Raw genomic sequence first — 27,465 nt, forward strand, 5'->3', positions numbered from 1 at the left:
AGAACAAAAAACATACCAAAAAACAAAATAAAACAAAACCACAAAAAACAGAACAAAAAAAAACCAAAAAAAGAAAACAAAAAAACAAAAGAAAAACAAAAGAAAATACAAACAAAAAAAACCCAAAAAACCCAAAACCAACCAAAAAACAAAACAAAACAAAAAAAACAAAACAAAAAACAAAACAAAAAAACCCCACAAAACAAAAAAAAAAAACCAACAAAACAAACAAAACAAACAACCAAACCAAACCAAAACCAAACCAAGCTAACAAAAAACCCCCCAAAAAACCCAAAACAAAACAAAACAAACTAAAACCAAAAAATCACCAAAACTCCTGTTGTCTAGAGGAACATGGCTATCATGTCCACCGTAACACAGCTTCCAAACGTGGTGCTTTGAAGAAGCAGAGACCTCACAGTTTTTCACAAACAAATAGGACTAGTGAGAATATTACTTGTTTCTGCAACTTCAGAGACACTCTGCCTACTGGCTGTCAGTGAAGGTGAAAATGCCTTCTGGGCATGAGAAATCGCTTTGTTTAAGGGCTTTTCCTCCTCCTCCTCCTCCTGCCACCTCCATGCAAGACATGCAGCCTCCTGAATGCTGGCTTTGGGAAACACAGCCTGTAGTGAGAACTTTCCACATTCACTTTTTTTTTTACCTGAGCTCACTAAATTGTGACTAATGACTCCAACCCAACGCTGCAGATCTTAAACCATGAACAAAATGAGAAAACCCTCACTTTACTTGCTTAGCCAATGTATTTCAGACTCGTGCATAATCAGTGCTATACCTGGCTGTTGCCCAGGAGCCCTCTCAGAAAGGCTATACATTTCCCAAATCCCCTACACAACCACCAGTTAAAAAGGGAAGTTTCGAACTGGGAAATAGTCGGTGTGGGTTTTATGATTTTTTTTTTTTAAAAAGTATATTTACTTCCTGCCATTAAACAGATAATATCTTGGTAAAAATAGACTCAAATTATGGGCAACACTGCTCTTAGGCTTTCAGGAGTCTTGCAAAAGTCAAGGGGAGAAACACTTAGCAAAAGGATAAGAGGTAAGAAGTCATTTTTACATTCTTCCTCATATAAGAGGGGAAAAGTATTATATACCTCAATCATTGGAACATGTACCTATACACTCAGTTCTGTCTCTTACAGATCTCAAAGCCACACTGGAGCAGGGAGAGTCATTCACATCGTCTAAAAGACAATAGATTCTCCCACTTTTTTTAACTTGGAAGGAAAAAAATTCTTTTGTTATATGGCTAGCACCATACAGTGAACATTATCCATCTCTCCTTTATTGAGATAATACCTGCCACATTTTGATATTGACTTTCCATTGAAGCCTCAACAGGCTGTCAAAGAACTGTTTGTTTTTTTGTACCACTCAAGTTAAAGGCTCATCATCCACCCCACAGTACTGGGACGAAAAAGCATTTAATGAAATGAAAGACATAAATTTTGCACTTTAACATTAATACAAGTTTTACCAAGAAATAAATAGGAATGTTATGGTTTGCTCTTTCCTAGGACTGCCTGAAAATAATCTGAGACAAGAATACACTGCAAATCAATTACATACAGAACTTGGGCACCTCACATTCGAAGTTCTCCAGGGGTGTTTTTTCAGGTCTTGCTCTGTGATATAAAACATCAACAGAAACTCGCAGTGTGGAAAAACTTTTAGCCTTCCCTGGCACTTCACACGTGTAGATTTCCATGTCCTGTCATAGCTCGTGTATTCCCTCAATCAGAGGTTATGAGGCATAAACATTCCCTGTGGCTAAGTGCTTGTAATTAAACACAGTGCTGAAGAAACTAATTAAAAAAAATGTTTTGATGGTGGCTGTGTAATACTTAATAACCTTCGTGGTGGAACAGCTGTGTGGAAAATGCTAAATTTGTCAGCATTTTTCAGAGTGTTACACGAATACCATGTTTACATGACTGCAGGCACTAAGGAACAGTGGAGACAGGCATTAGCTTGGGTGGCTTTTGGGCTATTTGAAGGGGCTGGAAATCACCTTACCTGCCCCCAGGGGAACAAGCTCTGCATCACTGCCTAATGTAAGCACGAGTACTGCTTTAAATGCATACACATATAGAGTCTCTCTCCCTTTTGCTCTGTAGGGAATCCCAACACAAATTAAGGATATTTGGATCCCATTCTGATGGCAGGAGCTCTGAGCAACATGGTCTAGTGAAAGGTTGCAAGGGGTTGGAACTAGATGGTCTTTAAGGTCCCTTCTAACACAGGCCACTCTGATTCCATGAACTAAGAGTCTGAGGATATAGCACTATATATAGGGACCATTTTTGAACTAGCTCCCATATCCCAGATTTAGACATTTTCTTTTACACTAAATCCTCACCACCAACAGTTCCTGGGACCCTGTGCCTCACTGAAGTCATGAATGGTCTCACAATAAAAAAAAAAAATAATAAAAAAAAAAATCACTCTTTTCCCAAGCCTCAACAGCACAATCAGTTTTCACAAACCACAGAAGTCACAAACAGATCACTGTAAGGGACAGATTGCAAACAAATATTTCAACTTCATATGCACATAGAAAAAAGGGGACAAAGAAAAATCAATAGCAATATGTTACTAATATGTGCCTGAGCCACAGGCTGCAGCATGGGATGCAATATACATAAGTTAAACATCTTCAGTGCAACACAGTTCAATAAAATGATAGATATTCTAAAAATAAAGTGTTCCCAAAGAAATAGAAAACATAATATCTGCCCCAGAAAAAAAAAAAGAGAAAATCCATGTAGCCTCAGCAATGAGTATACAATAATATATGCCTTGAAGGCAAACTTTGGAACAAAAAAAGCCTTTTGAAAAAAAAGAGAAAAAAAGTAAAATTTCTCATATTGCAGTCCTGCAGAAGGCCCAGGCACCCCAGAGGTGCTCATAAGAGGGTGGTGATCAGCGGTTCTTACATGGAGATGGACTTCTGGAGAGGGGCTGCATCCAGGGCTGTGTGAAGCCACAGTGTTCCATAACCTTCCACAGCCATCCTGGAGAGGAGAGATCTGAACAGACCCCTTCGGGCTCCTGCACTGTGACAAGGAGCTTTCAAAGTGGAACAGTGTCCTCCTCAGAGCACAGGATCTTCCAAGAGTAAACAATGCGAGTGTAAAGCCAAAATTAACACTTAAAAAAATAGAATTTCCACTTCCAAGAACTTTCAAAGGGCCTTGTTCCTCCTGCACTTCTCACCTCTCTTCACTGTCACCTTGGGACTAATTTCATACAACATTACCAAGGTTTTATCCAAGGAAAGGAAACACAAATCAATCCTCACTGTGTGTCTGAGGATCATCTGATTTTTAAAGCAATGCCCCCGGTGCCTGTGATTTGTAGGGGAGGATCCGAATTTGACAGCCCATCTCTCAATATTGCACATAAATTAAAAATGTATCGTGGACTTCCTAAACAAAATATTGAAACACTTACTCTGTTCTGATGCAACAAGTCCAGCCAACTCCTTATCAAGTGTTTTCCTACCCCAAACTCATCATCATTATTCCAGCCAATTGATAAGAGCTGGAAAATGGGAGGATGATGAATTAAGAAAGCACTGGGGTTTTTTTGCTGTTTAATTTTTGTTTATGAAACATTGAATTTTAGTTTAGTTAAATGCAGGTGCTAAGGCCTTGATCTAATTGCTTTTTCATCTTGCCAGGTTGTTTGCTTTAGTCCTGTCACACCAGTGACTTCCACCACCTCATTGTACCTTGTAGAACCAAATTAAAAACTAAAAGAACACCACCAAGGTTTCTTGAAAACCATTTTAAGTCACAAAAATGAAAAATTACGTAGGAAAACAATAATTCAAGAAAAAATAAAGCCAACTCTTTGTATGATTATTTGGCAATTGTAAGTATTTTTTTGCCTGCAAGATTTTTACTGAAAAAGAATATCTTTTTGGATGGCAAAAGTTTCTTGAACCTTGAATGACTGAGCATTTTTCATTATGTTAATTTAAGTGGTAAAAGGGTTTCCTGACTGACACTAATTGATGGTCCCTCCTGGGGCTTAATTGACAAGAACTTGTCTCTATAAACCTGCACTGTTAATCAGCTCCTTACCCACCCTGGAAAATGTTTGCAGCTGAAGAAGTGTCTGTGGGGGTTACAGACAGACAACATTGATTCTAAGTGAGGGTACTTTTGAGCACTCTAGTTGTGGTATTTCATGAAACTGATATTTCCCTAATTTCTCTCTAAAGCAGAAAGACAGTATCTTGGATTCATTTACTACTGGAATTATTATTGTTGTTGTTTTGTAAGCATTTTGTTTACATGTTAAGTGTTTCCTTTGATTTATTGCAGTAGGTTTAGAAAACTAAATGTTAAATTCTGTTTGAAAACATCTAGAATTAGCTAAGATATCAAGCCATGCTATTGCACAAGGAAAGAGTCATCCTTTGATTGCTACACCCACATTATTTCTGTAGTGATACCATATTTAGAAAACACAAGGAAAAAATTGTGTTGTGTTATAGTGATTCTTCCCATATAGAACCAGCACTGAATATTGTCTGGAGTTTCTGTCAGCTATTAAACTAAACCAGTATTGAATTACCTCAACAACTCTCCCCTTGGTCTAAGATATTTGTATCTTGATCTTGTAAGTCCTTTTGAAAAACAGTGGGTTTTACCCAAATTGGCCTGTAGCCACAGTCCTTTCTCTTAGCCCAGCTGCCAGTACTATTTCCAACTCCTCATTTTAGGCACATCTCTTGCAGCAGTTTTCTAATTTTTAAGAAATCCTGAGTACATGCAGTACAAGCCATTACCTATTAATAGTGATATAGTTATTGTAAACATGTAAGATAGATGACAAATCTGAATATCTCAATTCCTATTTATCTTGCACATGAAGAGGTGACTTCATAGCATTCTCAACAGAAAGTAGAGAGCGTGTCAAGGTACCACTTTGCATTTGATTTACTCTGCTGACTGTAGTCTTTACTCACTAACAGTATCAGACAAATGGTTAAAAACAGTTTTAAAATATAAAAAGGGTGATTTATGAAATATTTTCCTGCCCACTGCAGGTGGCAGGGATGCCTGGCAGAAATGGGAACTGCTGAGCAACAGCATTGTAGGTGACTTACACCGAGGCAGAGGGACCACCCCACATGTTGGAAGGACTCTGAAAAGAATTTTATTCTCCAAAGATGTTCAGGATGAGAAAGCAAGACAGCTATAAAGAACCTTAAATTTAAGTTATGCAGAAATAACCCACAGGATATTTTGGGGATGTGACTCTTCCTCTTGCCTTAGGGCCACACTCCCAGCTCTTGGGCCCCAGGTACAGCACCACCCTCCTGGAGCTCCCAAAGCCTCCCTGCTCCACTGATCTACAGCCACAGTGCTGATGTAAAGACATTTTGCTAACCCATCATGCTCACTGCACTGCTCCCCTTTATGTATTCCTTCCTAAAAGCATCAGACAAGTTGTTTATCTGTTTTCACAGCCCTTAGGAAAATAATATCAACTCCAGCATCCCCCCTTGCTGTATCAAGAGCTCAGACTTTCCCCATCCACCCCTCAACACTGGCTTCCACCAGTTGTTCAAGCAAGCACTTTCATGCCCTCCATTTCTCTTGGGAGTAACACTTTAGAAACTCCTGTGAAAGTACTTCATTATTCCCCTTCAAAAATCATCAAAATTCGTCTGCTGTGAAGCACTTTGGAACAGTAACTAGATTTTGGAGGGAGTTTGCCCTGTATTTGTATAATGTGTGCTGTAAGGTCACAGAAAATACAAACAAGTTGACAATAATGGAAATATTTGGTAGGTTCACAAAAATACTGAACTGCCTCCAATGTTATGACAGCAACCTGAGTGGGAAACACACAGCAGTAAACATGGCTAAATCTATTTTTATAGACATGTATATAAATTATTGGGATAAACTCATCAAAAGCACAGCAGGTTAACTGGTGCATCAAGGGAAAAAATCTGATGAAGTCCTAAAAACAGCAATACTAGCGTGGCCTTTAAATTGTTAAATTATTTGGACAGGGAAAATTATGTACATAAAGATAAGCCTAGGATGCATCCTGAATAATTTATTTCAGTTCAAGTTTTTGTTTCCTAAGAAGTCAAAACTTGTGGGTTGCTTTGAATTTACAAGTCATAATGGGCTGACCCAATTTATACCAGCACATTGCAAGGCTCCAGGATCATTTTTCACATCGTTCATTTAACATCTTTTTCTTTGATGGCTGGATTGTTTACCTGGTCGTATGTCAAAAGGTGCCATGTGCTGTCAGGATGTTTTCTTCAAGTTACACTAAGGGAGATAAAGACAGAAAAGATTTTAAGACAGGTTTGTGAAAACTTTAAATCACAAGCTATTCCACAATGCATAAATTGTATGATTGTTCAGATACCAGCCCTCAGTTTACATCTGTTAGGAGAGCAGCTATCAAAGCTATTTCATATTTCTTCAGTTCCCTTTGCCTGTTTCATACCTTGTCCAGTGTTGTTCTTCTCTGCTCTTGAATGAAACACAATATATAAAATACATAGATGTTGTTTGCTGTTACACCAACTCAATTTTGAGTGTTGAGCAACAAAACACTAAGAAATAAGCTAATTTCAGTCTGAACAGTGAGAGTCACAAGCTTCCTCCACAAGTTAGAGTCATATAGTGAAAGCTGCTATTGCAGGGTTTGAGCTCAAGTTATCTATGCTTTACTTACAAGTCCCCAATATATTTTATTACTAATATAACAGGAGTTCTTCTCTCCCGAGCATTCTCTGTTCCTACTCTTATCTCTGAGATGCTGAAAACCAAGATAACAGTAGCCAACACACTGTGTTTTACAATAATCAAATATATTGATAGGTTCCAGCATAAGCATCTTGAGCAGCTCAGGAGATGACTAGTCCAGCCTTAGAGCTGCACCTTGGCTGCGTTACCTGAGCCAGAACAGACATAAAAATCATTTCACCTCAGTTTCTTTGCAGCAATAAGAAATGCCTGCAGCAACTGAGAATGCTATGGCTGAAAACAAAGCTCTACAGCCAGCCCCAATAAACTCCTCAAAACACTTTCTCTGAGTAGATTATGTAAATTATTTAGGGCTTTAGAAGAGTGGCTGTGGGCCAGCAATTAGTTCAGGAATTGAAGGTTTTCTGAAGCCTCTTGGGAATCTCAGAGCTCAACCATCTTCCCTACCCCCCTGATGCTGTTGGGTGTAGATGGTTACACACCACACACTGGAAAGAGCTTCTTCCACTTCCATGTTTGTGATACCAGTTCCTGAAACATCATCACACCAAGTAGGATCCCTCACAAGTCCCACAGCCTCAAATATTTTGTTCCTTAATATCAAAATACCTGAACACTCCAAAATTTATTTTTTTCTATCTTAATGAGGGCTTGGTTAAATGAAGACACACTTCAGAGTCCAAACAAAAGCAAAAGCTTAGAAGGATGTAAATGGGAAATAAAACAAGTCTTATTTAATATACTTAGTCCAATGTAAGCATAAAAAAAAAAATATTCTTTTTTGATCTGAACCCAGCAGCCAAGACTTTTATTTAGTCTAAAGTAGGCAGAAGCCTAGTTTTAATCCACATCCTTATCCCCTGGATTGTTTTCAGAGGCAAGAATTTTGGGTTGAGGGGGTATCACCCTCAAGACACATATGCCATTTGCTTGGGGACTCACTCATATCATCTATTCTACTCTTGGACTTGTTCAGAAAGGTATTTTTCCTTCAAAACTTCACTTATTTGAAAATATAAATTTCACTTCGGCAACCCATTGTTTTTTACATTTAAGTGGCTGGAAAACTGGAAACCATTTGAGCCAGAAAATGCTCTTTCTCACCTGTTAAAGCCACGAACAAACCTAAGTGCTGAATGGTTCCAGTCAGCCAGGGACATAGAACATTTTTATATGCAAACAGACAATCATGCTTTGGAAATCTATAAACTTTAAACCCATTTATATAGTTAATGATCCTTGATTAATGACTTTGGGAAAAATGGCTGATGCATAACCCTTGTCTTGGATGTAACCAAGGCAAAGAATTTAAATGCTGTAAGAAACCTAACACGTGCAATAAAGTTCATAGTGGCAAGACATTAAGAGTTTTGACAGAATGGAAATGTTTGCTAATTTACATACCATGAGCTACACTAGCAAGCTCTGGGTTTTTTTTATTCTAATAGGACTTAGAGTAGACCAAAAAGGAATTCCAGATAAACATATATATGTGGGTCATAATCTAGTAACTGTAGTAAACACATCAAGAATAAAATTACAGGGGAGAAGAACAACAAATCCTTAAGCAAACTCTGAAGTGTTACTTGGCTGTTTTATACAAACCAAAACCCCCTGTCTTCATGCATTTGAATATTAATGTCCTAGATGTATGTGCACTAACACAGCTTTCACGCTGCATAAAAGATATCATTCTTGATACAGAATGGATTTATGTAGGAAATTGAGCTCATTTCCAAAGACTCAAGTTATCAAAAGCAGAACAATAGGTGGCTCAGATTTTAAACAAGCCATTTCATCTCACAGCTCTAACATGAAACATGTTTTATTAATTCCAGGGAGGTGTGTGCATTTCCATTGGCTGATAGTTATTGTGAGCTATACAGATCCACACTGCTTTTCCACAGGTTTTCCACACAGGTTTCTGCTGGAAAAGTTGGTTTATCAACTGGCTGGTCTAATTAACTTGCTCTTTCTGCTCAGGTCCTGTAGTTGTCACAACTCAGTAATTGGGTGTGCAAACAGACTTTTTCCAAGTCAGCATTTTCTGAACCACGGAAAGTTGGTTTGTCTATCAAAACTTTCTCAAGACAGACACTTAATGCTCATATCCAAGCTACTGGTCAAACATCCAGGTTTGGTTCACTGAGCACCCTAGTGGCTCATAATCCCAGCCTTGCAGGGGCCTTTCAAGCCTATCTTGACATAATCAATAAACTATTCTCCACAAAGAACAAGTAGAGTATTGGAAATAAACATCTGTGTCACCAAGTCAGGTCCATGCTTTCTTTTCCAGTTGCTGTGCTGCAAACATTTATACAAGGGCTCATTGCCCCTGAAATTATGCCAAGAAGAGGAAAATAAACCCTTACCCATCAGCTTATGTTACCAGCATGCTCAGAGAGTTTTACTCTTCTGAAAAGGTGGTGCTTTGATTAGTCAGAGGCTGATTACGAAGTCAAGGAATGGTTTTCCCTGTGGTTTCTTCTACCAGTTCATCCTTATTGTATTTTCTTAGAATCAAACTAGATAACATCATTCCTGATGTTCCTGTCTGACCCTTCAGAGGTATCAACTCTCTTCTTGTGGATATTTCTAGGAAAACATTTTTTTGGAGAATTTATTGATACTGAATAGGAACTCTCAAATGTTTTGTCATCCCTTCTCTCTCCATGATTTTACCTGCATTTACACACAAGGACTGTGCAATATTTCAACAGATATTGCATAGTTTCTGGCTCACCATTCCTTAAATGTAAAAAAACATGAAGAAACTAGAGCTACCTTTAAAGGTTCAGGAACAAGCTCTTCACTCACATTTACCATGAAGTGTTATGGGATATGAGAATGTCCCTGCCAAACACTGCTTTCAAACCATCTCACCACACTATTAAAATATAAGGAGTAATTCTTAACCCTTTATAATATTTTTGCTTTTTTCTTACACTTTATAAAATTAAAACTGCAATCAATTCTCTTTTCTGATGACATTAGGAGTTGTCCATATAAAATATCTCTGAAGCAGAATCCTACTTTATGGATTTTTTTCTTTTGCTTTTAAGAAAGGGATCCTTCATTAAGTCTAAGAGAAGCAGAAAACTTGATAACTACTCCAAATGCCCTAATAAAAGAAACAAAACAGATCAAGGAGTTGTATTCTACCTCAGATTTGAGTTTTTCAGCAAGAGTAGCTTGTGAATCTTTGAAGTTTAGACCAATGTCAATAATTAGAGCAATTAAGTCCAAGAAACTCAGACACATAGAAAAAAATTAATTTCTGACCATTCCATTTCATGGCTGTGCATGCTCGTCCAACCCTTCCCACTAGATACATTCTGTCCTTTCCTGATTCTGGGTTGCTACACAGCAAGACAGACAAGATAAATAAGCCAAAAACCAATCCCACAAAAGCCAAGTAATATTTCTTTGTATCAGTGACCCAAACTAGCCTACAGCAGGTACAGGAGAAGAAAATGGAAAAAGTGGAGAGGGGGCCTACAAAGAATTCTTGATCCTTTCAGGGGATTTAACCCTTAAAAGTTAACCCCAGTTCCTCAAGAGGCCACATCCTGGTAAAAACTGGCAAAACTATTGTGCAAAGTGGAAATGAACAAAGATTTTTTTTTTTTGTTGTCAGCCTACTGAAAAACAAGACAGGAAGAATCACCTCTTGCAACCTGCAAGTTCACATGCTGATATTTTGAAACAAACGCTGAATAATACATGTTCTGACTCCTGGTAAAATTGACCTTATATCAGCAATTGTTCCTGTCATCACATTAGCAGGAACCTCACTCATGATACACCACCCCACCCCTTCTGTGCATTCCTGAAAAAATAGATTAACATCTCGCTTAAAATTCCTTGGGTTTACAATTCCTCCGTGTAAAAGAGTCTGCACTGCCTCTTAAAAGCAAACCTAAAGAAACAGAGAAACTACTTCACAAAACACACCAAGCTCACTCTGCCAGGGGAGGAGACCTCAGATGTTCTGTTTAAGCCTGGAGTTGATTACTTCTCATACCAAAGATGTTCACACCAGGTAAAACTACTTACCTTTAATATCAAGTTGCTGTTGGACATCTATAATACTATGCTGTGTTTACAGTGGCTCCAATAAATATAATAAAAACAAGTAATGCACTGTCATGCTATGCTATGACCTCAGAAACACAGCAAGTGGGGGCACAGGTACAAGAACTTTGGAAATGGTGAAAGCAATTCAAGCAGATGGAGGGGGGGAAACTGTACTTTAAGCATGTCAAGGTAAAGAAATGAAATTACAGGGGGCAAAAAAAAATCAATGTGGATTTTAAAAAAATGCAAGGAGTTACTGTTATGGAAATCTAGGCTGGATGAAGAAAGGTACAATTTCAGCAGCTGGTTTTATCCCCTTTATGGTGACCAGTGTCTGGCAAGGTATTGAAGAGCCAGAAGAGCTGGAATTAATTAATTTAATTCTAAAGCAGCCACTGCAATGATGCTACAAGAGAAAGACATATGACCTGACTCACTTAATCAGAGCTGGAGAAGTTCCTTCCCACGCTGGAGGAAACTACATGTACTCTTCCCAAGTCTAACCAGCCTGTTTTCCCACTTGTTTAGGTTATGCTGTATCTATGTGTGCGTTTACAGGGGGAGATTTTCATGGTCCTAGGCCACAAATGTTGGAGGAAACAGCTTCTGCCTCTTCATAAACAGTTCACCAGGTGTCAAGGTTGCAGTTCGACTGTCGATAGCTGACACTGAATTGTGATAATAGAGGCAGAATTGCATAAAGGAAGTTCTCCTCACTCTTAAATTAGATTATTTCACCTTTGTCTTATTCAAGGTTTTCTCTTTTATAAAAACTAAAAGAAAGACTAAGTTCTGACACATCTGACAAGTGATGAGGAGAATATGAACATGTTGGACTGGGAAAAGGTGGTTTGTAATACTGGCTCTGTCCCAAAAATCTGTATGATCTGGAGCAGCCTCTGTTCCCCCTTGTGCTTCTAGGGGAGCTGACTCCCCTCACACATGTCCCAGACCTAGCAACCATTCTGTGGCTATAAATAAAGTATACAACAAGACTCCAAATCTGCCAATAGTGGTTGGCAAAGCAAATTATCACTCATCATTATATTTAACACCGAAAAAAAAAAAATCAAAAATAACATCCCAAGGAGAGTATGAAAAACAGTGGCACCAATCCTAAAATGCACCAAAGCATTTTGAATACCATTTTTAAATTCACAGCATAAAACTTCTGTACTTTTAACTGATTTTTTTTTTAAATGATGAGGCATTGGTTCTGCCAGCAACAGCCACAGTAAAATACAACTTTCTCAAAAATAGGAAAAGCTTATAATATTTGTTTTGGTTTTTTTTTTTATAGTGTGTCCTTGGAAAACATAACTTAGTAATTATGCCTGTTCTGTTGCATATTTCCTATGTTGCTCAGCCTCCTTTGTCTGAGCCAGGTGTCTACCTGAATGTAACAGATCTTTAAAAGCCGTTAATACCTCACAGCTTCACTTGATGAAGGTATTAGCATCTCTGAAGATACATGATTTAACCATTATTGCATCTAAAAAGAAACTAATGCAAATAATGTGAGCACCAACAGGCCACCAACACCTGCAGAAGACCTGCCAGTAAGACCAGAGAGCTCATACTGGTCCTAGAGACTTTCCATTTCTTCTTCCCCCTGCCCCAGCTGGAGGGTCACAGCTTACAAGAACCAGGCAGAGAACTCGGAAGAAATCCTGTGCCAAATGCTCTAAGATGCAGCAGGTCTTTCTAAGTGAGGGATCTGTGATTAAGTGGACCAGCAAAGAAGAGAACTAGAAATGTTCACGTTTCACTTGGCAAGTTCTTGGCCATGCATTAATAAATTTGAAACTATTTAAAGGACAAAAATGTCTTTTTTTTAAGGATTGGCTGGGAATTTCAAAGGGCTATTAAAGGGTTTAAGAATTCTTCCAGCACCACAGGGAAACCAATAATTAGCTTTTCTTGGCCAACCTGTAGTTTTGAGCACTAGAGAATAATGAAGTAAGTTCCATAAACCTACCTCCACAAAACTTATCCTCATCACTGTGAGCCAAGCCCAGCTGGCCAGGCTGCAGGTGGCTGTAGATTTCTACTAATGTTAAGAAAGGTGTAGGCACTCATTTGGGGAGAATTAACTGAGATATACAGAGCAACCAAGTAATTTTTAACCTTGGAGCAATTATTACATGCCCTTATTACATTAATCTAGCTAAACTATGTTTTAAAACAAACAAGCAGCCATAACCAGTTTCTCTCCTTAATAAAACCAAAATAGAACATATAGGTATACATTTTGAGAGCTGTTTGTTTTTTTGTGGTTTTTTTAAGCATCTTTAATGGTAGTGTCAAGATCAGTGGGAGGCAACACAGAGCACCAGCAAAGAAGTATCTGCAGAGGTTTGCTTGGGTGAATTCATTATCACTTGGCAAACTGTGCACTTTCCTCAGGAAAATTTTTGTCCTTTGGAGGTTTTGATTTAAACATACTTAGTTGATGCAGTTTTTTCATAAGTCTCTTTCTTAAAAGCACCTCTGGCAAAAAGCAGAGGATGAAGGCACAGCAGAGCCAAGTAACTCAGGATGTACATGCAACTGATGCCTTTGTGCCCACTGAGCCCCTGTTGCACCCCCAGGAGCCAAGGACAGGATGAAGGTGAACACAGAGTTGGCTGTTGTGCCCTTGGGCAATCACATCAGGAGATCTGTCCTGCCAGTTTTCCTCAGTTAAAACAAAAACCACACAGCTCTACCAGAGGAGCCAAACCACCCCCAACCCACACCAACCACATACCTGCCTCACTACCAGCCTCAGGCTTTCTGTTATCCCTCTTCCCAGTAACCTTCCCCAGCTGTTCTCCTTTCTTTTAAACGTGGTTTGTTGCCATCAGAGATGTAATTCCTCTCACCTGTCCCACAGGGTAGCCTGTCCCACCCTTGTCTCCAGAGGCCCAAGACATTGATATATGTTGTGTTGCAGCAGCATGGAATCTGTCTCAGGCTACCACTGCCTGCACACCGAGTATGGGCCGGAAAGATGAGACAGACCAGATATATTCTGTCATGAGTATAAAGTAATGAATAGAGCCTTGGAATTCTTCTAAGAATAAGATTTGTGGGAAAAGAACCCAAATACTGGAAATTTCTTAACTGTGTTACACAAGCTGTGTAAATCCATCCAGGTGAAGATGAGCTTTCTATCTCTGACATTTCTGGAGCCATGGTAGGTATAAAAACTCCAGCATCTCATTTACACATGAGACCTGGTTACCAGAGAGCAACTGGATTAACTGGATTTATCCCAGCAGTCACATTGTGATGTCCATCCAACACACTGAGTATTCAACCAAACAGCATAGTTCCCTGCTGCTTCCCAGTGTAATGCCTCAGTTTGTGTAGTTTTGAAAACAAGATTCACATAGTAATGGAAATCTCAGTGCTACAAGAAATTTGGGCTTCTAACAATGAAGGTCCTCAGGGCATCACCTCCATGCTCATTCAGGACAATTTTAAAGATAGTTGCAGGTCATCAATGCTATTTTACATTGTCAAAACCTGGCAAGAGTTCTGGGTGACTCTGGGACATCCAGTGCGCTCCTGGAGGTGAAATAGGAGTTTGGGTTTTGCTAGTAGTCACCTATGAGAGCATCTTGCAGATCACAGGCATGGGAAGTCCCCACTTCTGGTCACTGTTTTCAGTGACAGGGAGCCCAAACCTCTGCAGAGGGGCCAGGTACCCCATCACCCAATTTCTGGACACCTGGCTCTGCAGAGCAGAATGGTACAACTTAGGTTTGACAAAAAGCAGCAGCAAGAGCAGAAAGGGAAAGAGTTTATGTGGCTAAACTGAGTGTGAACACCAGAGAGATTGTACCTAAATATCAATATAACCTATTTCCTTCCAAGAATGTATTTCTTGGCCACTGACTGATCAGTTAATCCTCTTTTTTATTCTCCTTCCTTCAGTAAAACTCCCAAGTTATTGCAGGTGTTATCCAGGGATGCAATATTCACAGTTCCACTCGAGTATGTTTTACTGCTCCCAATAAAATTTGTACAAAGTTTAGAGACTGAACTTGAATTGTGTCCTTACTGGAAGCAGCTTGAACCCCTTGGTTCTGCATTTTTATCCCACAAGATGAGGATTATCCCCAGAACTCTCTCAACGAGAAATTAATTCCTTGCATCATCTCTCTTCCTCTTTTTTTTTTTTTTAATTTCTCTTTTATTTTCTCTGTGTCCCGGGATTTGCTTTTTATATACATTGCAAAGTTCAGCATATACATATACCTCACTATGAGCCCATCTTGACTTGCTAATACCATATGCAATCCATGCCTTCCATCTCGCCAGAGCGAATGCAGTAAAAGAGCAGAATGCTTTTCTTCTGAGATGTCATGTAACATAAGATATGCAAATCATCTCTGATTGGAAAGAAGAGATTATTTTTCCTGTCAAATGCATATGCTGTATGTACACTGCTTGTTAGAACAATGTTAAACAAACATTCCAGCTTTAAAGGCTAGAATGTGTTGAAAATGAGTTTTGCATGTGAAATCTCCAAGAGGAAAAATGGAAGTACTACACAGCCTATTCTGTTATCAGGACTAAACATGGGTAACAAGAAGGGTCTGAGGGAAAGGGAGCAGTAGAGACTGCCAGGGTTTTTTGTACAACGTTGGGTTTGTCTTTTTTTTTGTTGACCTGCACGGCGGGTTTGGGAAATACACGGCAGCGGTGCCAGCCCTGGTGCCAGTGCTAAGAGGAGGAAGGAACCATTGTCAGGATGTAGTGGCTCTGTGCAGGCTCTGTGAGATCCATAGGATTTAGCCAATCTGTTCCTGCAGATGCCAGTTTTATGCATGATTTACCTGGCTTGATGCAGCTCTTGCTCCCGCGCTGCCAACTCCCAGGTTGGAAAGCCGTGGTGCCCACAGCCACGGCACTGCCAGGGCTGCACAGAGCATCCATTCAGGCCTCTGCTGCCCCAGAAAAGGGAGGATAAGGCCTTCAGGATTTTTGTCTGCTTTGTTTTAATGGGTTTTTTTCCTGAGCTTTTCTGTATGGCTCTGAATATTTGAAGACTTTTTTTTTTCCTCCCCATCTCCCTTTTTTTCTCCAGGTGGGCTTCTACTAAAGATTTCCAAGTAAACCAAGGAAAATACCCTCTAAAAACTGCTCTTTGAGCCAGACAGTGGGACAGCACGTGCACTTGTCATCCCTCCATGAAGTATTGGCTATTAAAGATGTAATATTTCCACTATATCTCAGTTGCAGTACAACAGCTGACTCTGAGTGAGTGCATGCAGCTGACCTTCCATAAGCATTTTCAATACAATTCAAAGTATCACATTATTTACCAGTTGTGGGAAAGTGTTCTTTAGTAAGTAGCACAAAGCAGTCACAGTGGCTTTGGAGATTTTAAAGATTTCTTAAGGAGCCACTGGTGTCTGTTAAGATGCCCTTGGGGCTTCTGTTTTGCACTGTGATTGTGCAGTGTTTTATTTCTGTCATATAGTTCATACAAAGGGAAAAGGAAAGAAGTAATCTTCTACAGCTGGAAACAAAATTACAAGGCTCTCTTATAATAAGGAGAGATTTTCCCCAAAGTGACACAGTGGGACATTAAGACTTTGAATTTGATCCTACCTAAATGAGCAGGAAAAAATTCCATTGACTTTAGTGGTAGAGGATCAAACTCCAAAGGAGCTATTTAAAACATTATGTAGGTGATTTATGAGAGTGGTTTTATAGATGTTCATTAAGAGTCTTTTTATCCCCTCCTCTCCTCTGAAAATACTGTAGAAATATTATCAAATTCTGTGATTACAGCATGTGCTGATATGCCCCTGGTATCTCTAAGAACAGCATTTCTGTTGAGGTACTTACTCAGATGAGCTTTATATTAACATGAATTCACAAATAAGGTTTTGTTATCTTTGCTGTTGGCAATTGTCAGTACACACTAAAGCATTAATAACATTCATGCAATCAGCAAATAAAATACTTCACCTCAGTGCCGACCACGTGTTGGTACATTCAGGATCCAAGCTTTATCAGTAATTCGAGTTCCAAATTAGACAGTGTCCTGTCTAATCTGCCTTTTACCATTACTTCCAGAAAAGAAGAGATAAAAATAGTGGGACAGCAGAGTTTCTGAGAAGGTCTCTCTGGCATCTCCAATCCTTGAATTGTCTTTGGAAGAAAAAAAAGTGTGTATCTGTACATTTAATGCTACCTGCACCCTACTGTATTGGTGTGACTCACATCTAGGAGATTCAGCTTCTGTGGGCAATTTTACAGAAGTCAGCACTTCTTATTTTGCCACTCCACAAATACCACATGGAAAACCCAGAACTGAACTCAAGTGAAGAGGAAATAGGAATTTTACAGTTTAAGTATGAAAATGAGTATATTTTAACACAATGCAATGACAAAATGGTTGTAATCAACCTAAGTTTACCTTTTCTTTTTGCACTAAACTGTGAAGTTGCTTGCAAGTCACCTGTCTCTGGATTATACTTAGAGGTACATTTGAAGAAGGAATTACAACTTCTGGGGTCAAATTTTTCAGTCACATTTCAGTCAATCTGATGTCCTGAAAGGACCTGGATTTGGCCTGATGCATCTTTAGCAATAGGATAGTTAACGAATTGTCAAACCAGGGTTTAGCTCCTTGGATTAGTTTGGAAAGCCACAACTGTTTCATTGTAAGGCTTGATCCAGCAACTGCTTGTGTCCATCTTCCTATTCACTACAACAGACTTTAGAAAATGTTTAATAAGGGTCTGAAAGTGATATGAAAGAAATCATACGCCGGGTTGCTGTTAAAAGAAGAAATGAGCTAAAACTGAGCTGATGGCTTGCCTTTAGAGATTCTTATAGGATAAGATCATCCTTAAATACAATCTATCAAGAATTTTGTACTGGTCTAATTTTGTACTAGTTGCTCAAGCTTTGCTATTCCCACAGAAAGAACTTTTAGTTTACAAATATGAGGTATCGAATTGCAATATGAGATAAACCAGGTAGTTTCAGGACAACTGATGAAGCTAAATAACCTTTGAAAGAAAAGGGAAAAAAAACGGGCCTTTTAAAAGGAGTCTCCTGAACATCCAAAGAGGATAATGATTTTGGTATTCACTTTCTGAACAAAATCCTTTCTAATACTCGCATTCCTGTAAGCTCTGAAGTGCTGCTTTCATACAGACAAGCAAGTCCAGCCTGCCCAAACCTGAGCTGATCCCTCCCAAACCATAAGCATTTCAGTGAATCCCAATCAGATCCCCAACAAAAGGAGCTCCAGTGGCTGTTTGACTCCTGGCAATTGCTTTATCACTCCCCTCTCCTTTCTGTTGCTGCCTTTAAGCAGTTGTGTGCCAGCCTGGTGCTGGGATCTAAGGTTTTTCTCTCTCCTACTTAGCAGAGTTTTAGCCCAATGCTTTGAATCTCTGTTTATGAGATCCTGAGTTACTTTAAAAAGTAGTTAAGGGCTGTGGCTGCATACAGGCTAATGCACTGTGGTGCTTTGCTGCTCCCAGGTGGGTTGTCTGGTCTCTACCTTTCCCACCTCTGTGATCCCTCATCCCTCCTGCCACCTCTGTCCTCTGGAATTCTCTGTGAGCTTCCTCTGTATCACCTTGCAGGAACAACTCTTTTTGCTGGGTGTATTTTCCACCAGTTTATGCAGTTGAATTAAAATCACACCAGTATCTCACGAAGGTGTCTGATGGGCAACAAAACTGATGTAAAAAACACAGGGGGATGTAACAGGGAGGAGAGAATGGGAAGGTCAGGGTCTCCCCTTTCCAGCAGCAATAAGCTCTTCTGTCAGCTCACTGCCTCTTGGAAATGCACCCACAGGCATTTAATGGGTGCTGTGATATCTTTCAGGCTACTCCTCTCTAAAGCAGTGTTTTGTTAGGACTGGAAACAACCTGCACAAGAGAGCAGCCTAAAATTGATGTGCTTAGTCTAAAGCTGCCAAGAGGGAGATGCAGCACATCCCAAGCGGAGCCGCTCAGAGCTGCATCCAGCCAGAGCTCCTCAGTCTGGTATCATTAATGTCACACACTCCTCTGCAGGTACCTCAACTGGGTTCCCTGAGGAACATAGCAAAAGCTCACATTATTATTATTATTTTCATTAAAATCACAGACTGAGACTAGAATGACACATCTTCCTGCTGAGAGATGTGGCCACGGCTCTTCCCCAAAATGCAGAAAGCACATCCCAGTCCTGATGCTGTTCCATCACTTTAATCACCTACACGGCAGCAGATAGCCTGACCTCCCCTTGGCTGGTACAACTCTGCATCCTGTTTTAGTCTTGAATGTGAATCTCTGCTTCAGGGGGATGATTATACAGTTTACATGAAAACTCAGCTGCATAAATAGCTGGTCTTGGAGGCAAGGACTGCACTCCAAGGTCCGTTGCTCCTTAGCATCCCAGTCATAAGCTTACAAAAGCTTTTTTCACATTTTTTATCCTTCTTCCAGTATATTTTGAGTATTTGATGCCAAGTGAGGAGAAAAGGAGAGGGTGCCTTCAGCCTGTTTTGTGCCAGGCAAAGTTGGGAATTCAGCATGTTGCTTTCTCTTCAGGCAAGTGTTCTCCATAAGCTATGAATAAGAAGGGATATGATACCACCTGTTCTGAAAGAAAACAGAGAATGTAGTCATATTTTGTATGAAGCTGACTTTGCCTGGGGTCATTGCCAGCAACGTGAGGTCACAATGGGCATGGAATGGCATTACAGCTCAACTGAGATTAAAGAGTCATAGAATCATTCAGGTTGGAAAAGACCTCTAAGATCATCGAGTCCCACTTTCTGCAGCCAGTCCTGGTGCAAAAGCAGAAAGGGAAAAGGCTGTAAAGGCTGTACATTCCCACGTGGTGTTCAGGGGCAGATATCTTGCTGAAATGGCTGCAGCAGTTTCTGGAAAGCTGTTGTGTTAAAGCAATTGTGTTCAGATGCTTTATTAACAGCTCCAGCTTTGGTTCCTTGATATGTTTTCTGCTCAGTAATTTGAAGCCGTAAATCGCGGTTTAAGCCTCTAAAAATGAAGTGATCGTTAAGGAATTAAGAGTATATTACTCTCAGTGATATCTGATCCTCTGAGATGTGGGAAGAGTATCTTTCTTACACCACATAACATCTCTTTAACTGTCTCTGTGGAGATTGCAGGGAAGGAGATGATTTTTTTTAAGCATACATTAGACTCAGAATTCCAGAGGTGCAAACTGGGAATAGTGTGTTTACAAAAAGCCTGATAGCCTGAAATCCAACAGCTTTTACTTAGATACTTTCTTTTCTAAGCACACGAGCAGTATCAGTGGAAGTTAGCTGAATTGGATCACTGATTTTGCGCAGAAATGTTAAAAAAGTTTTGTATACATATACAAGTAGGTTTTGTATACATATACAAGTAGGAAGAGTAATCCATCAGTCAATAAGACTGACCTGGACTAAGCCATAGGTTTACCTCTCTGAAAAAGCATTATTTCAGTTTGAGAGTTGTTTTCTTATTAGAACAGGCCAGGTTCTGTTTCCAAGCAAACATTCAGGTCTAAATTAGATACCATAACATCTAAATAAAAAGGAAAAAAAAAAAAAGTGTAGCCTGAGAAAAGAATTTAAAACTCAGAATCAAAACTAAGAGTTCAGGTACTAAATCCCCTCAGAGTAATCTAGAGTCTTTCACATTGTGGAGGTATTACCAGCAACGAGCTATTAGGAAATGCTAAACACATAACTGTATTGGAACCCTCAGTCCTCTCTGGAGATTAAATGCCAGGCTGAATCAGGTTGGAAAAAAGGTATTCCTGTTCCCTCCAGGCTCCCCAGTCTGCAGTATATTCCCGAGGGTTTAAATCAAAAGTTTAAAAAGTTTAACTCTGCAAAACTCCCAACATCAGTGGCAAAGCCCAGCAAAACCAACATGACTCAACAACCTGCTCTGGGTGAGATGATAAAACATGCATTTTTCCCATCAGAAAACATCACAGATGGGCAGTGCTTGCACAGCTGTGGGGTCGCAGTATGGCACAGGATTAGTGAGGTGGGATATAAAACTCAAGTTGTAGCAGATAGTCTACCCATCAAGGAGCAGAAATCCTGGGTTCAACTCCATGCTTAGCAGTTAGTGCATCGCTCTTCATTATGATAATTGGTTGCAGAAATAAAATAATGGTGGGGTTTGGAGCACAGGACTCATCATTTCCACCGAGCCTTTCAGCCTCTGAACATCCTTTCAGGCCGTGCGTCACGTTTCCAGCTGTGGGAACCTGGACTTGGAACCAGAGAATGCTTTAACCCAGATCAGCCTACAGATTCCTTTCCAGGTTGGACTTTCAGACATAAGACATGTTTGAGACGTGAATTTTGTCTTCTGGGATGTGTTAGAGCTGAGGAAGGGGTTGTACCCAGGTGAGCTGCAGTCAGCAGGTCACAGTAACCCAGCTCAAAGGAGTCTTGAGTGGCTCACTTGGGATCACAGCCCTTTTCCTGATGAACAAAATGTATTCCTTGGCACAGACAAACCTTTTATGTTGCATTTCATTCTACAAGGAAAAAAAATACAGGGATGTGTGAGGTATTTTGATCTATATATTATATAAAAGCATGAAGGTTTTGTGGTTTTTCTTCACTTTTTTTTTCCTTTTCCCTCTTTTTTTATTTAACTTTAGGATGTCTTATTTAACTATGTGGCACTTGCTATCTCTTTTGAAAGGGAAGAGTTTCAGAACTCAGCTGTGGAGCTTTGAAGATTTGTCACAAAAACTGAAGGTTTGGCTGGAAGCTTGTTTTCAACTGTCCCTCAGAATTTTTACTGAGGTTCAATTTCACGTATTCATAACAATTTTATTTGTTTCCTCTTGAGTGACAGTCTAGGGATAAAAACATCTTTGAAGAACTGGGATTTTTATTGGATATGAACGTAAGTCTTTTTTTTCCTTGAATTCCTTAGGTAGAGCCTAAAATTCAGACCGTTTTAAGGTAAATTTCTGGTGGTAGCACGGTAAAATTATGAGAGAACAACCATATAAAATTGTGAGAGAACAACTATTCTTCAGGTAATTTCTGTTATCCATGACACAGATTTTTCCAGCAGAAAATGTAGCTCTATTGTGTGTTACAATTCTTGTGACAGCTCTTGGATCTACACGAGTCCAAGGCACTGATTTCAGTGCAATGAACATGGATGGTACAGCACTAGACCCTCATTTGGAAAGAAAATTTTAAAACTAATTTTCTAATGCCGCAAAAAGCGAAAAAAATAATGAAAATATAGTTGCATTTTCCATGCGTCCTATTGAATCAATCTCTGATCTTGTTAGGCAAGGGGATAAAAAAAGCACTTCTCTTTCATAGGGTGAATTACTTCTCCAGGAACAATTCTCTTGGCTTTTTGGAATTGACGTTGAATTTTTTTATGAAATGTGTTGCTTGATTTAATTCCTGGCATGATGATTTCCCTTCCCTTGGTAGGTTTTCAGCTGCTCAAGGAGTAGAAAGATTATGGATTTGATCTATGTGAGAAAATCTTCCTCAATGAAGCAAACTGGTGATTTAATCTAATTCCAGCTAGAATGAATGAACACCACAAAGAAAACAATTTTTAAAAAAAATAATGATTCAATGGCATTTAAGTCTGGTGTTAACTTCCACTGGGAAATAAAATATTTTATGGAGAAAATATTAACATCACCAGATAGCCTCATGCCCAGAATAGGGAAGGAACATTTGGAAAACTTTCAATTAGGCTGAACCTTTAATGTTATCCCATGTGTATAAAGTTTTGTAACTGAAGAGATACTTACTTTTCCTCTTTGCTATTGGCCCAGAAGCTCTTTGGATAAATGGATGAGCTAAAAAGTTGCTCAGTTATCTAGTAAAATACTGAATCAAGCTTTGGGCCTACATGACTGAAGAGGCTGAAATGTTTGTCTCTTTTCCCTGGGGACATTGAAAATTCTGTACGAAATTTACAAGTATTGTAAAACAAGTAGGCACTTAAATGCTGTGTTTGTTCACTAGGATGTACAATGTAGAACAACACATTTTTCTTTTGTGTCCCATTTTTTTCAGCAGGAAGATTGCTGCAGCTTTTTATGCTCATTATGTATTTAGCAAAATCAGCAAACAAGTTAAGGAACTGAATAACTAACAAGGAACACCCACGTGTGAAACTGTACAGGAGGAGGCAGAAGTACAGAATTACAAGCTAGAAATCTTTGTCGGAATAAGTAGCTCTCTAAAGTTAGCCTGTGGTCATAGAATCCTGTAATGGTTTGGGTTGGAAGGGACCCTAAAGACCATCTCATTCCAACCCCCTGCCATGGGCAGAGACACCTTCCCCCAGCCCAGGCTGCTCATCCAGTCTGGCCTTCCTGGGATGGGGCATCCTGATCCTTGATCGTGCAGGGAACTGCTCATCAGGAGAGCAATAATGGTAAGAGTTGCCCAGATCTTCAGCATGTCCTGCTAAGTAAATGTGTGCCTCGACAGTTGCACCTCTTGTGAGGCTGAGAGGGCTGGGAGAGTGGCACCCAGGTAGCCACAGGGTTTCCCTTCTGCTTCAGTAAACTTCTTGAAGATGATAAAAAATCTATTGAAAACAAGGAATGAGTGGATAAGAGAAGGACTTCTAAGAGGAACCATCTCTTCTCCCTTCAGTGGATGTGATCTCAGATCTTTGTGCTGTCCTCCACCAGTGATTCAAGTGCTGTCCATCCACACATCTCCTGCAAGTGTCTGTAGGAGTTTTTGTTTTCAGTCAAGCCGTCATTTGTACCAAGAAAATTTTTTTCCCTTTTTCCATTTTCAACTGTTTCGTAGAGAGCTTTACACATTAGTGTTTCACACGTTGTCCACGCAAAATACTTTCCAGAAAAATACCAACAAGGACAGGAAAGAAATAATAAAGATCAGGAGGTTACATTTTTCTCTAAATGGATCTTTGTTCTATGCTGAATGAAACTTTAGCCAAAATCAAATGCCAAATTCCTTTCTTTCTTCCTCAGCTCCATTATCTGTAGCACTGGAATATCAGTCTGCAGCTGATGGTTGCAGTGTCTTTTCTAGACTCTTAGGAAATCTTCCAATGTAAATATTAAAAATATTTGAATAGTACCAATCTATAAAATGTGATGGAAAATCTTCCTGGCTAAGATGACTCTGCTCCTTAATGGCACCCCCAAGTCCTATCCATCATCCAGCAGGACAGGTTGCAGTATCAAACACCCCCATACATCAGGGGCTGAGGGCATTTCTGAAGTGTCCTGTCTCTCTTTACACTGCACTGAGACAGTGTATGATGCTGCAGGATGATGCAACAGATTGGGACAGGCTCTTTTAGACCCTTCTGCCTTTCTGCTGCACAGGACCTCTCAGAACCACAAAGAGCTTGTGACCTACATATGCACCTCATCTTAAGTGTGTTAAAAAATCTGTGGTTGTTTAGTACAGGATATTTATTCACTTTAGGAAAAAACAGTGTTTTAATGTGCTTTAAAAATGAAAAGCAGTTTCTACTAAGAAGCCACAATTAATTTGTAGGGAATCTGATAAAATCAATTACTTCATTTCTGTCTGATTATTGCATTGAAAAAGTGCAGCTGTTCCCCTCCAATTTCTATGTAGTAAAAGCTCCTCGAGTTTTCAAAATATCATCAGGAGTTTCCCTTAGAGTGTCTTCATTTTCAGTGTATAGTGATCCTGCAGTGTTATGTTGAGTGTAAGGTGGAAGACACTTTTTCTCTTCTCTGCAATAGTTTCTGAGTTCTCTAGGACTGCTGTATCTCATCTTGTATAACACAGCAGATGGGAGAGAGAACAGAGTGGGGCAGAATCCAGTAACATCCTTTGGATGGTTGGACTGGCAGATTGCAGGAAACTGTGTTGATGGTACCTGCCAAGTCACCAATCAGTCTGAATCAATTAATTGTCAAACTGGCACACAACTCCTAGCAGGAAGCTCCATGTCTCATTCTGGTTGGTCTTCTTTGTTTTTCTATTTTTATCAATCCAATGTCACATTTATTTTTTTTAAAAAATAGCTTTTTTCTTTGATATGAAGGTTCATCTTTTTGTTTACTGACGTCTTTGAGTATCCATGCTTCTTGTAACTCTGTAGATAATGCATCAAAGTCAGCACCAGCCTGGTTTTGCTGGTGTTTAATGTTCTCTGGATAAAAAATTGTTTTCAGGAAGCGAAAATATTATTCAAAGGAAGATATGTTTAAGATATCAGAAGTTAAAGCATCAATGACAACACTGGAAAAGAAAATATGTTTTATTTCTTCATTAACAGCATCCTCTAGCCACTTAAAAGTTCTGCTTTCTGTTTTTGCATGTCTTTCTCCAGCAGGAATATTGCTGTTGGCTTCACATAAATGACCTTGTTTATGTCTTCATATTTATTCATAGCACCAAGTTATGACATAGTATACAAATGTAATGTACACATTACTAACAGCATTTAAATTAAATATGATCTGTAGCAGAGACAGATTTTTCCTTGGGATAGTGAGGTCCATTCCCACCATCCTTATTCCTGCTGGTAAATTCTTTCTGTTCCAGGGAGGAGGAAATGCCAGCCCCATGTTGGAATTGCCCCTCCAGCCCTTGTGTGCATTCCCACCACCTAGGAAGAATTGCAGCTGTTCTTTTTCTATATATTGTTTTTTCTGGATTGTTTTTGGACCAGATCTAGCTCTACCTCACTTCCCTGTCTGCCCAAATGACTGTAAGGATACAAGTTTCCAGCTCCAGCTGGAGCAATGTTTCACAGCCCAGTGGAAGCATCTCATGTCCTCACACCCACTGGCACAAAATCTGGGGTAACACTGGTTAAAGCTGCTGTGGTGTGGACAGAAAGTACCTGCCTGTCTGCACCAGCAGTCCCAAATCCACCATGTCTTTACTATTTTTGTATAAATTTTAGTGCTTTTCATAAGTGTGTTGGGAGCTGCAATGTGAGCTCTATGCAAAGAACTGCTCTTCGATGGACTCGGCAAAAAAAGTTAATTTTTCACACGAGTAACTTTCTTCAACATGGTTTTTGTCGCTGTGTGGAAGACACGATACACTTGTAGAAGTGGGGGCCTGGCCTGTAGGAAGCAGGTGCTCCCTTCCAGTCCCATCAACGGTCTCAAGACATATCACAGATGTCATCGTGCAGGGAAAGGTAGTCTGAGCAGAGTGAAGACGCAGATGCAACGAGCTAAGATTGTACTGCATGGAAAAGAGCTGCAAATGTTCCAGAAAAGAAATTAATGTTAAATACTGCAGCCTGTGCAGTGCCCAGGAGAATTCCATAACCTGAGACGATCCCAAAGGTTTGGCACTGGGTGGCAAGGGACACATACATCCCTCAGATGGTGAAGGACTCTGAGTCCTGCCAGGCACAGACCATCACTGTTAATGCCAGATCTTTGCCCCAGATTGGACATGGTTACTCCAAGTCACTGGGGCACACAACACAGATTTTGTATCTGTGTTATGACACTGAAGGAAGACAAATACAGAAAGTTTCATCATCCAGTTATGATGAGCACAATATCCTCTCATGTAGATTTAACCCATCTAAAAACTCCTGAAAAGCTCTGAATCAGGTGCGTGGGTTCAGATCAGGCTAGAGCTCTGTATCATGTGGCCACAGCAGCTCTAACTGGGTAGCAGAAGCCCCAGTAGATGATGGGTGAGTGGGGATCTTGGGTAGCCCATGATCTGCTGTATCCATGGCTCAGCCTTTTCCTAGACTGCAAACATCAGCCCATTCTTGCCCAAATGGAATGCTCTGGGGCAATACTCACCCTGGATCATGCAAGCCCACAAGGGAGATCAAATGTCCAAAAGCCAAGAATAAGAGCTGACATGATTTTCAGAAGCACAAATCCTCTGAAGACCAAAGCATAAAAACACAAGGGTGTGTCTGTCATGGAGGTGAAACCATTGTCTGCAAACCCGACCAGAGAATTTGAGAGCACAACTTTTCCCAAAGCTCAAAAGTTACATGCCCAGATATAGAATTGCACATAAAATCTTAGTAACTTTTAATGTGTTTTAATGCAGCCCTTAGGGTTTCTTTGGATACTTGTCACTCTGTTCCCACACCAGTGCATTATTGAATAATAAGTTAAATCTATTAAAAAGTTGCTTTGTGTGTCTGAGTTTGAATTGCTGTACAAAGGATTTTTCCACTGATGAACCTAGAAGATGGTGACTCTCTCTCTACAGTTGTCCAATTAATTTTGTTCCTAAATGTGGAAAAAAACCCAACTTGTATCAGGATAGTTCCTGTTATACTTCAATGTGATTTTGATTACATTATGTTACAGAAGTAACACTGGCCTTCCTTCAAGTCTAGGTGAGAAGCTAATTGGTTTCAAACTGTTTTAAATATGCTGAAGTTATAGCTGTCAATTATTTTTCTGGAACAATAATAATTTCTCAGATTGAACTATGCTTTTTTAAAGGGCTTTAAAGGCTAAAATAATGAAGTGACTGCCATTATTTTTCTTGTTTTTTTCTCTGCTTTCACATTTAAAATCCCTTGGTTTCTGACCCCCAGAACCTTTTTAATTTTGATCAGCTTTCATTCTGAATTGTAATTGTGCTCTGTTCTCCTCTTTTAAATTAGTATTGTGATAATATG

This window comes from Manacus vitellinus, unplaced genomic scaffold, assembly GCF_001715985.3.
Source record: "Manacus vitellinus isolate BGI_N305 unplaced genomic scaffold, ASM171598v3 scaffold_43_pilon, whole genome shotgun sequence".
In the NCBI taxonomy this organism is placed as follows: domain Eukaryota; kingdom Metazoa; phylum Chordata; class Aves; order Passeriformes; family Pipridae; genus Manacus; species Manacus vitellinus.